The sequence below is a fragment of the Centrocercus urophasianus genome, unplaced genomic scaffold, assembly GCF_019232065.1.
Source record: "Centrocercus urophasianus isolate 14NV4802_14NV808 unplaced genomic scaffold, USGS_Curo_1.0 seq_17, whole genome shotgun sequence".
NCBI classification, from domain to species: Eukaryota; Metazoa; Chordata; class Aves; order Galliformes; family Phasianidae; genus Centrocercus; species Centrocercus urophasianus.
This window is the reverse complement of record NW_024884722.1, coordinates 3,701,137-3,708,898: the sequence shown is the minus strand read 5'-3', so window position 1 is coordinate 3,708,898 and position 7,762 is coordinate 3,701,137. Positions and strand designations below refer to the sequence as shown.

General features: G+C 48.5%; 1 long non-coding RNA gene across 1 annotated transcript; it reads left to right on the top strand.

Annotated features, from left to right (window-relative positions):
- The first annotated feature begins 3,659 nt into the window (after positions 1-3,659).
- On the top strand, positions 3,660-4,894 carry LOC122160383. Its single transcript, XR_006168804.1, has 4 exons — positions 3,660-3,743; positions 3,955-4,089; positions 4,381-4,449; positions 4,712-4,894. It is a non-coding gene; the product is annotated as an uncharacterized LOC122160383 (long non-coding RNA).
- Positions 4,895-7,762: the final 2,868 nt, after the last annotated feature.

The window sequence follows — 7,762 nt, the reverse complement described above, 5'->3', positions numbered from 1 at the left end:
ATACGATAAAAATCTTTTACGGTGAGGGCAGTTTTGAGTCTATTCACTGCTCGTGAAGGGCTGAAGATGGATTTTCCCCCGCTAATGCAAATCCCAGCAAGTTTTACGGCGCACCGGCAGCCGCAGGGCACGCAGGAGCACCGACCCCTTCAGTCGGAGGGCGCCGAGGGGCGCAGGCACCAACAGACGGCGGCCGGGAGACGGGACGTCGCTCCCAGCGCTCTGCCCGTTGCCCCGTGCCGCCACGAGGGGGCGCCGCTGAGCCGCCGTCACGGGGCCGTCAGCCTGGGCTGTCAGCGCACAAACTCGTGCGTCCTACGCATCCTTGATGTTTGCGCTGTGCTGTTTGTGCTGTAAAGATTCAGTATGTTGTGTAGCGTACAGGGACAGCTGTTTTGGCTTAAGAAGAAGAATATGTGGCTCGGAACGCCGGAAACCTTCCAGCCACACCTTTTCCCTCTGAATGAACACGACTCTTTTCACACCCGTTTGTGCAGCATAGCTTGCAGCAAGCACTGCTCGTACGTTGGAAACTATTGACTAAATAGCAGTTGAATTAAAGAATGCAGATTAGAGAAGGCATCGAGATGCCGAGCAGGTCCGGAGGAGGGCCGCTAAGATGATCGAAGGGCTGGAGCACCTCTCCTGTGAGGGAAAGGTTGAAGGAACTGGGCTCATTTAGCTTGGAGGAGATCTCATAGCGGCCTTCCAGTACGTGAAGGGAGCATATAAACAGGAGGAGGAATGGCTGTTTACAAGGGTGGATTGTGATGGGATGAGGGGGAACAGTTTTAAACTAAGATCAGGGGAGGTTTATTAGATATCAGGGGGAAGTTTTTCACTCAGAGGGTGGTGAGGCACTGGAACGGATTGCCCCAGGAAGTTGTGGATGCCCCATCCCTGGAGGCATTCAAGGCCAGGCCAGATGCGGCTCCAGGCAGCCCAGTCTGGTGCTTGGCGACCCTGCACATAGCAGGGGTTGAAACTATTCAGAAAGCAGCACCAGCTCACACCAGTAGCTGTAAGCTCTGTGCTACGACGCTATTTGTCTCCCAGAACGATTCCCTCAGATCATTAAAGGAAACGTCAGGGTTTTGCTCAGCTGGGAGACGAGCTGTCACAGAACCTCCAGCAGGATCACTCTCACATTCAGGTCTCCCTTCTTTTCCCACCTGTTGCAGCTGATGTCCGTAACAACATGCAATAAAAGCATTCACAGTTCTGCAGCGATAAAAATTAAAAATCAGCACAGTCCAACTTTCAGGATAGTAAATTAAGAATGATGCTACGTCAAGGGAATTCCATCACTGAAGTCTTTACAGTGTACCCATGTCCTTAGCTAGATACGTCTAAAATCTCACGGAAGGTCTTCCTAGTGATTTCTACGACAAATGGACGTAACCCTGAGCAACGGGGCCGAGAAACCAAATAGCAAAGCATCTTCAAAGCGCAATTTAAGTCCGTCATTCAGATCTAGAGTCCACGTGTCTACCTGCCAAAGCCCTGGGCCCGCCCTAACGAGGCCCGGCTGCGCTAACGAGGCAATGACCGCCAGGTGCTGGGCACAGCTGCGCTTCGTCCGGAGCTCAGCGCAGGGCCCGCCCCAAAGCCTCTTAAGCTCCTCCGGGGGGCTGCCAGGAGCTATGAGGGAGTTCTGGGCAGTTCCTCGGTGGGTGTGCTGGAGCCGGATGCGTTTCTTCGTCCGGTGCCGTCGGGGCTGAGGAGCACCGCGAGGGGCTGCTTTGGAAGCGAAAATTTGGACCTTTGTTTCATGTTCTCTGTTCCTTGTTTATTTTTTGTTTTTAGGCTGCAGAGCGGCGTCAAGATTGGCCCCAACCGATGAGCCGTGCTGGTTGTAATGGGACCCCGGAGGCGGCGAGCGCTCGGTGGTCTTTAAGGGCTCTTCGTTCGGGGTAAGAGGCTGCCCGGCTCTCACCGTGCTCTTCTTTGGGCCGGCACAGGGCTGTCGCCAAGCTTCTTCGGCTTTTTAGAGCCGGCGTTGCATCGCTGCCCGCCTTTTCTCGCGTTCGGTTCTCTCATCTTTCTATCCCTGGTTTTTTTTTTTTTTTTAGCGGGCGCTTCAGTTCCCTCCCGCTCTCGTCAATGGGAGCGAGCAGGACAGGGCTGTATTCCTGCAGCCTCGGCGCAGCTGGGAGCGAGAAGCAACTCAAAGAGCCGCTAAAGCCAAGCGTTCTCTTACTGCAGACTGAGCGAGGGCTGTGGAGAGCTTCTGCTCATCCCAAACCAGCGAGTGTTCGGGAGTCCGTAGGTGAGTTCCTGCTTCTAGCAGCAGGCTGGGACTGTGTGTTTACCCCCTCCTTACATTTATCTTTAGAAGCACGATCTCATTCCCATTGTGAAGGCACACTGGGACAGCTTGCATGACTGGAATGCTGTTTGGGATGGCTGTGTTCTCTTTCAGCATGACAAACCAGCAGGGTGATGGAGTTGCTGTTGAGGTGACAGAGCTGGATGGAGCCCTGCCTAGGGATGAGTAAAGAAGAGGAGAGCACTCGTGTGAGACTTAATAGGCAGGTGAAGGTGGGTAACATCCCTGGAGGGTGTCGGTGACAAACCAGGATGAGGAAAGTAGGTAAGATCTGTGCACAGCTGAAAGCAGCCTTACAGCTGTGGGCATTAGTTGGCAGGGTGGCTCAATCAGCCCTGATAATAGGAAAGCAAGGCTGCCAGTCATGCTTGTTGCATGAGGCTTCTGCAGTGTGTTGAAAGTAAAAAATTTGGACAGAGGTGATAGAGGAGCTTGTTCTCCCTATTGAGGGAGGGTCAAGTTCAGTATCTCATGTGGAAGAAGCAAAGCAGTAAGTAGGGTTGAGACAGCAGACTTTGGGGGAGTCTGCTGTGCCCTCTTAAAGAGCCTAGAGGGAGTAATCCCTGCAGTTAGAGCATCAGAAGGGGACCAGCAAGCGTTTGCTGATGCTGGTGTGATTCCTTTTTCTGCACTCTGGAGGAGCGCTTCTCTAGGAGCAAGAAAGTGAGGGGAAAATGGTAGGAGAGCCGCATGGGAGAGCAAGGAGCCCCCAAAAGAGGAGCAGGAAGAGATGGGAGGCCCAGGTAATATCACCTTTGGGGAGGTCAAGGGTAACAGAAGCTTGCAAGCTTGCGAACAGCAAGAAGGAGACTAGGGATGGTGTGGGCCTGCCATCTTAGCAGGCGGGGGCCCAGAACGCCTTCTGTGCTTTAGCCATCAGGACTGAGACTGCAGAGACCGCTCCTTGAGAATCCTGGATCCCACAGGAAAGAGCCTTTGAGGAAGGATGACTTCTCGATTGTGGAGGAGGTGAATATCAGCTAGGCAAAACTGATGCCCACAGCTCCCTGGGCTCTATTGGGATGTGCCAGTGTGTGCCGAGGGAGATGGCGGAAGCCACTGCCAGCTGGCTCTCTATAGCATTCTCTACGATCTTTCTATGTGGTTATGACCATCTCTTCAGATGACAGAAGAGCGGGGGATGTTGCATGCCTGACTTCAGTGAGGCTTTTAACACTGTTTGTGGCAGTGTGCTTGTAATGGTGCTTGTCGAGAGTGAGATTGGTGATTGAGGGAGGATGGGCAGGCTCAGCAGCGTAGTCAGAAGCTGTAATGATGTTGTTATGTGGGGTGGGTACTGCATCTTACTGTGCTTATTTTTCATCAGTGACCTGGATGAAGAGAGAGGGAGCTGATGATGTGAAGCTGGGAGGAGCAGCTGACAGCAGGACCCAGTGAACTTCAAGGAGAGCAGGTATGAGGCTGCGCAGCTAACATGCACTGCATGTTAGTGAGTGGCCTGCTGGAAAGGAGACCTGAGGGGGACTTGGTGTTCAGCTGCGAGCCAGCAGGGCGCCCCAGAAAGCCAATGCTATCCTGGCATGTGTGAAAATGAGTGAGAGCAATAGGGTTCTGCCCTGGTGAGCCTGTGTCTGGACTACTGTTTCACTTCTTTGTCTCTACAGGTCAAGAAGATGAGAAACTTGTACAGAGTGCAGTAGTTACAGTAGTGCAACAAAGAAGATGAGGAGCTTGGAGCATCTCCCTTCTGAGGAAAGGATGTTCACCAACCTATGGCTGCTTTGCCAAGAGAAGGGAAGGTGAGTGGGATCTCCCTACTGTTAAGTTTGTAAAGTGTGGTTGCTTTGGGGATGATATTCATGGACTTGACCACCGTAAGTATTTTACAATCGGAAGGAGAATGATTTCTCTGTGAGAGCAATGGTATAGTCTAGTTGAGATGGTATCAAGCGTGCTTCTCTGGGAATGTTTGAGTCAGGATGCTTTCCTGTGTAAGGTGCTGTAGCAAGGGATTGCAACAGGGTAATTTTTAGAGGAGCCTTTCTAATTGTCTACTGCTCTGACTTTTTTTTCTTTTAATCTGGTTTCAGGGTGAAGGCTGCAGACAAGTTTTGTTTTGCTTTTTGCAAGGATTGTCTGAACATGAGGTTTCATCAGCGGTGAGTAGCAGGGGTGTGATCCTTCCCCTAAGGGTGCCTTGGTGGTGGTTCACAGCTCTTTTAGGTTCAGTGCTGGAGCAAGGATCCTGGTAGCAACTGCTGCCTCTGCAGAGGGAGGTGAGTTTTTTGTTTGTGACCTGCCAGTGGTGTCCCTGGGATGGAGTTTAGAGCTGCCTTTGTGCCAGTGTGTCTTTTGTCCTGGCAAAGTTTCACTGTGGTGTGTGTTTTTTTTTTTTTTCTTTTGTTTGTTTTGTTTTTTCAGGCTTGAAGGTGTTGTTTTAAGCAGTGCCTGCAGCAGAGATTCAGCAGCCCTTGTTCAGGAGTTTGGAGTGTTCTGAAGGTCAGAATTTTTGATGGGGAGCTGCACTCTATCAAGATGAAGAAGTGCAAGTGGCTGATGAGGTACATGGTGTCTGTGGCTTTTTTTTTTTTTTTTTTTAGTAGATTTTGAAGTTGGTTGGGTTTGAGGTGAGTGGTTGTGTTTATTTGGTGTTGGTGGCTGTGTTGTCCTGTGTCTGGGAGCTTCTTGGGGTTTTTTGTGGGTTTTTTTTTTTTTTTTTATGGGGCTGTTGACTGGGATTTGCACTGTCTCAAGAGATTATTTTTTTGGGTGGGAGGGTGGATGCTGGTCAGTATTGGAATTTCTTTTGTTTTGGTCTGGGGGCTCCCCCTGAGTGGGGTGGTGGTGAGGGGGAGCCCCCTGTGGCCTGGGGCTCCTCCCTTAAGGGGGGGGAAAATAGGGGGAGCCCCTCTTGACCTGGAGCTCCCCCTGAGTGGTGATGGCTCCTTGGTGGCTGTGTTCTTGGTCCTGGCCTGGAAGGGAGAAGCTGAGTTCTGTGTTCTGCAGGAAGAAAAAGTACAGTTTACTTTAAAATGAGGTAAAACCTTCTTGAAACAACTCTTGGTCTGTAGCTTAAGAGGCTGCTTGATTTATGTAGTAGTTTACAGTGCCTGGGGTTTACAGTTAAAAAGGGTTTGGATAAGTGGCTGGAGGTGAAATGTGCCTGTGGAGTGTGTACAAGGCTATGCTCCATGTATGCTAGGGATGTTTTATAGCAACAGTGATGTCTGAAATAGGCTGAGATGGTTAGGAAGGAGGAAGGTTGCTGTTCTCTGTGACTTTCTTGCCAAATCCTCCTGGGGGGCAAAAAAAATGGGTCTAACAGGAAAATGAATGGAAATGCTTATGAAGCCTCCTCTTTAGGAGAGGTCTGTAATGAGGCCAGCTCAGATTTCTAGAGGAGGACTTCTGGAGGAGAACTTCAAGGCTTAACTTTGTTCTTGTTTCAATGCGTGCCCCGAAACTACTGGTAATTTTGCTTTGGTGGTGTGGGAAGTGGGTGAGTATGTGTCAGTTTTAGAGAAGAATTATCAGCTTGCAGCAAATTCTTGGGAAGACTGTTGCTGCTGAAGGTGGGAATGCTCTGTTACCTGTGGAAATGGGATGCCTAAGAGTATCTGCAATAAAATAGAATGGCTAGACTGTAGCTTGAGTTTTCCTGGTGAGGTGGATACCTGGCTGTCTCCAGCTTAAAACAAAAAAGCAGAAAATGTTTGCTTACCTCAGGGAAGAGATAAAGCACCTAGCAGTTATTCTGTGCTTGTTTGGGATGTCTTTCCTTGCTGCTGATGTGAGCTTATCTCAGCTGGAGGAAGAGAAGGACGGTGACCACTTCTGCCACTGGCCATTTAGCATGGCATGCTCTGTATTAAAAAAGAGAAAAGAAAAAAGTGAGATTGAAGTTAATAGCCAGTACTTTCACAGGTCATCTACTTCATTTGCACAGCGTGTCAGCCTCGTTTGACTCACTAAATGAAACTGCAGTACTTTTCCAGTGCTTGTGTTGTTGCAGATGAGTTTCTGGAGAGCAGCCTTACTTGAATTTGGTGGAGCTTCAAGCATGAAGGTGTGCATGTTGCCGTGATTGTCAGAAGATATTCCTTTTCTCCGGGTTTTCTCTTACTAACTAGCAGACAAGTTTGTTAAGGGTGATGTTGCTCTCAGTTTTAACACAAGAAAAGCATGTAATGCTGATCTGTAATAGCTGATTGCTCTTACAATGTTGAGCTCTGTCCCAGTACATTCACACACGGTAAAACAAATAAAATTACTTGAATGTAGCCAGCTGCTGAGCTTCTTTCCATAGGTTTAAAAACAAACAGGCTTCACAAAAATGACTCAAGGATTTTTCATCTACTTGCCACTACTGGGTGCAGAGCCCTCTGTCCCTCTAAGCTTTAGTAGCTCTGTATTATTATTACTTAGTGGTTACCCATTATCTCAGTGCCAATTGAGGGATGAATGCCCAAAACAGGCAAAGGGTAGCATTTGCTGTGTTGGTTTAGACACGCTATACTTGTACTATGTAATTGTAACTTGGAGATATAATGTGGATGCCCCATCCCTGCAGGCATTCCAGGCCAGGCTGGCTGTGGCTCTGGGCAGCCTGGTCTGCTGGTTGGTGTCCCTGCCCACAGCAGGAGGTTGGAAGCAGATGAGCATTGTGGTCCTTTGCAACCCAGGCTGTTCTATGCAAAGTGAATCAAATTGCCTTAAAAAGAGAAAAGAATGTACTCATTGATGTCACATATGAACATCTGAGGAAAATATCTCAAATGACAAAGAAAATACTAATTCAGAGCAAAAGTCAAAATCTGCTCCTTTTTATTTATTTTTTATTTATCCTTTAATAAAGTTTCCCTGTGCTTTTCAGTGTTGGTTAACACCCTGCCGTTCTGTCCCAAATGCTTGTTTTGTGACAGATCCTTAGCCCAGCCCAAACAGTTCATCCTTGCCCACCCTGTGGGCCAGCTGTTCACATACACTTGCAATCACCCACCAGACCCATTCACAAGTCAACACTGCAGCTGCTGCTGTGCCTTTGAAGGAAATGAGAAGTTTCTGCTTCTCTTTTTTCCCCTCCCTCATTCCTGGACACTTCTAGGTTGTAAGCATGCAGGAGAGAACTAGAACTGGTTACACCTCCTATACAACTGTTTAGTTTCTCAATGAAATTATTAAAAAAAAAAAAAAAAGAAAAAAAAACCACAGGCTTCTTTATAAACTTTTTTTTTAAACACCAAAACAACGTATTTGTCTTCAGCTAATAGCTCTTTATATACAACAAAACAGAAAAAGAATGGCCACTTTCCATTTGGAGAATGCAAGATGAGCGTGCCAACGCTTCTGGGACCTCTCTCAGGCTTCAGCAAGCACATGGCATGTCATGGCTAATATTTCCAATTGAGAAAAGGGTAAAGCACAATATGTAACATATGATGATGCAGGGCCAGTTCTTTCATTTCATTTTCT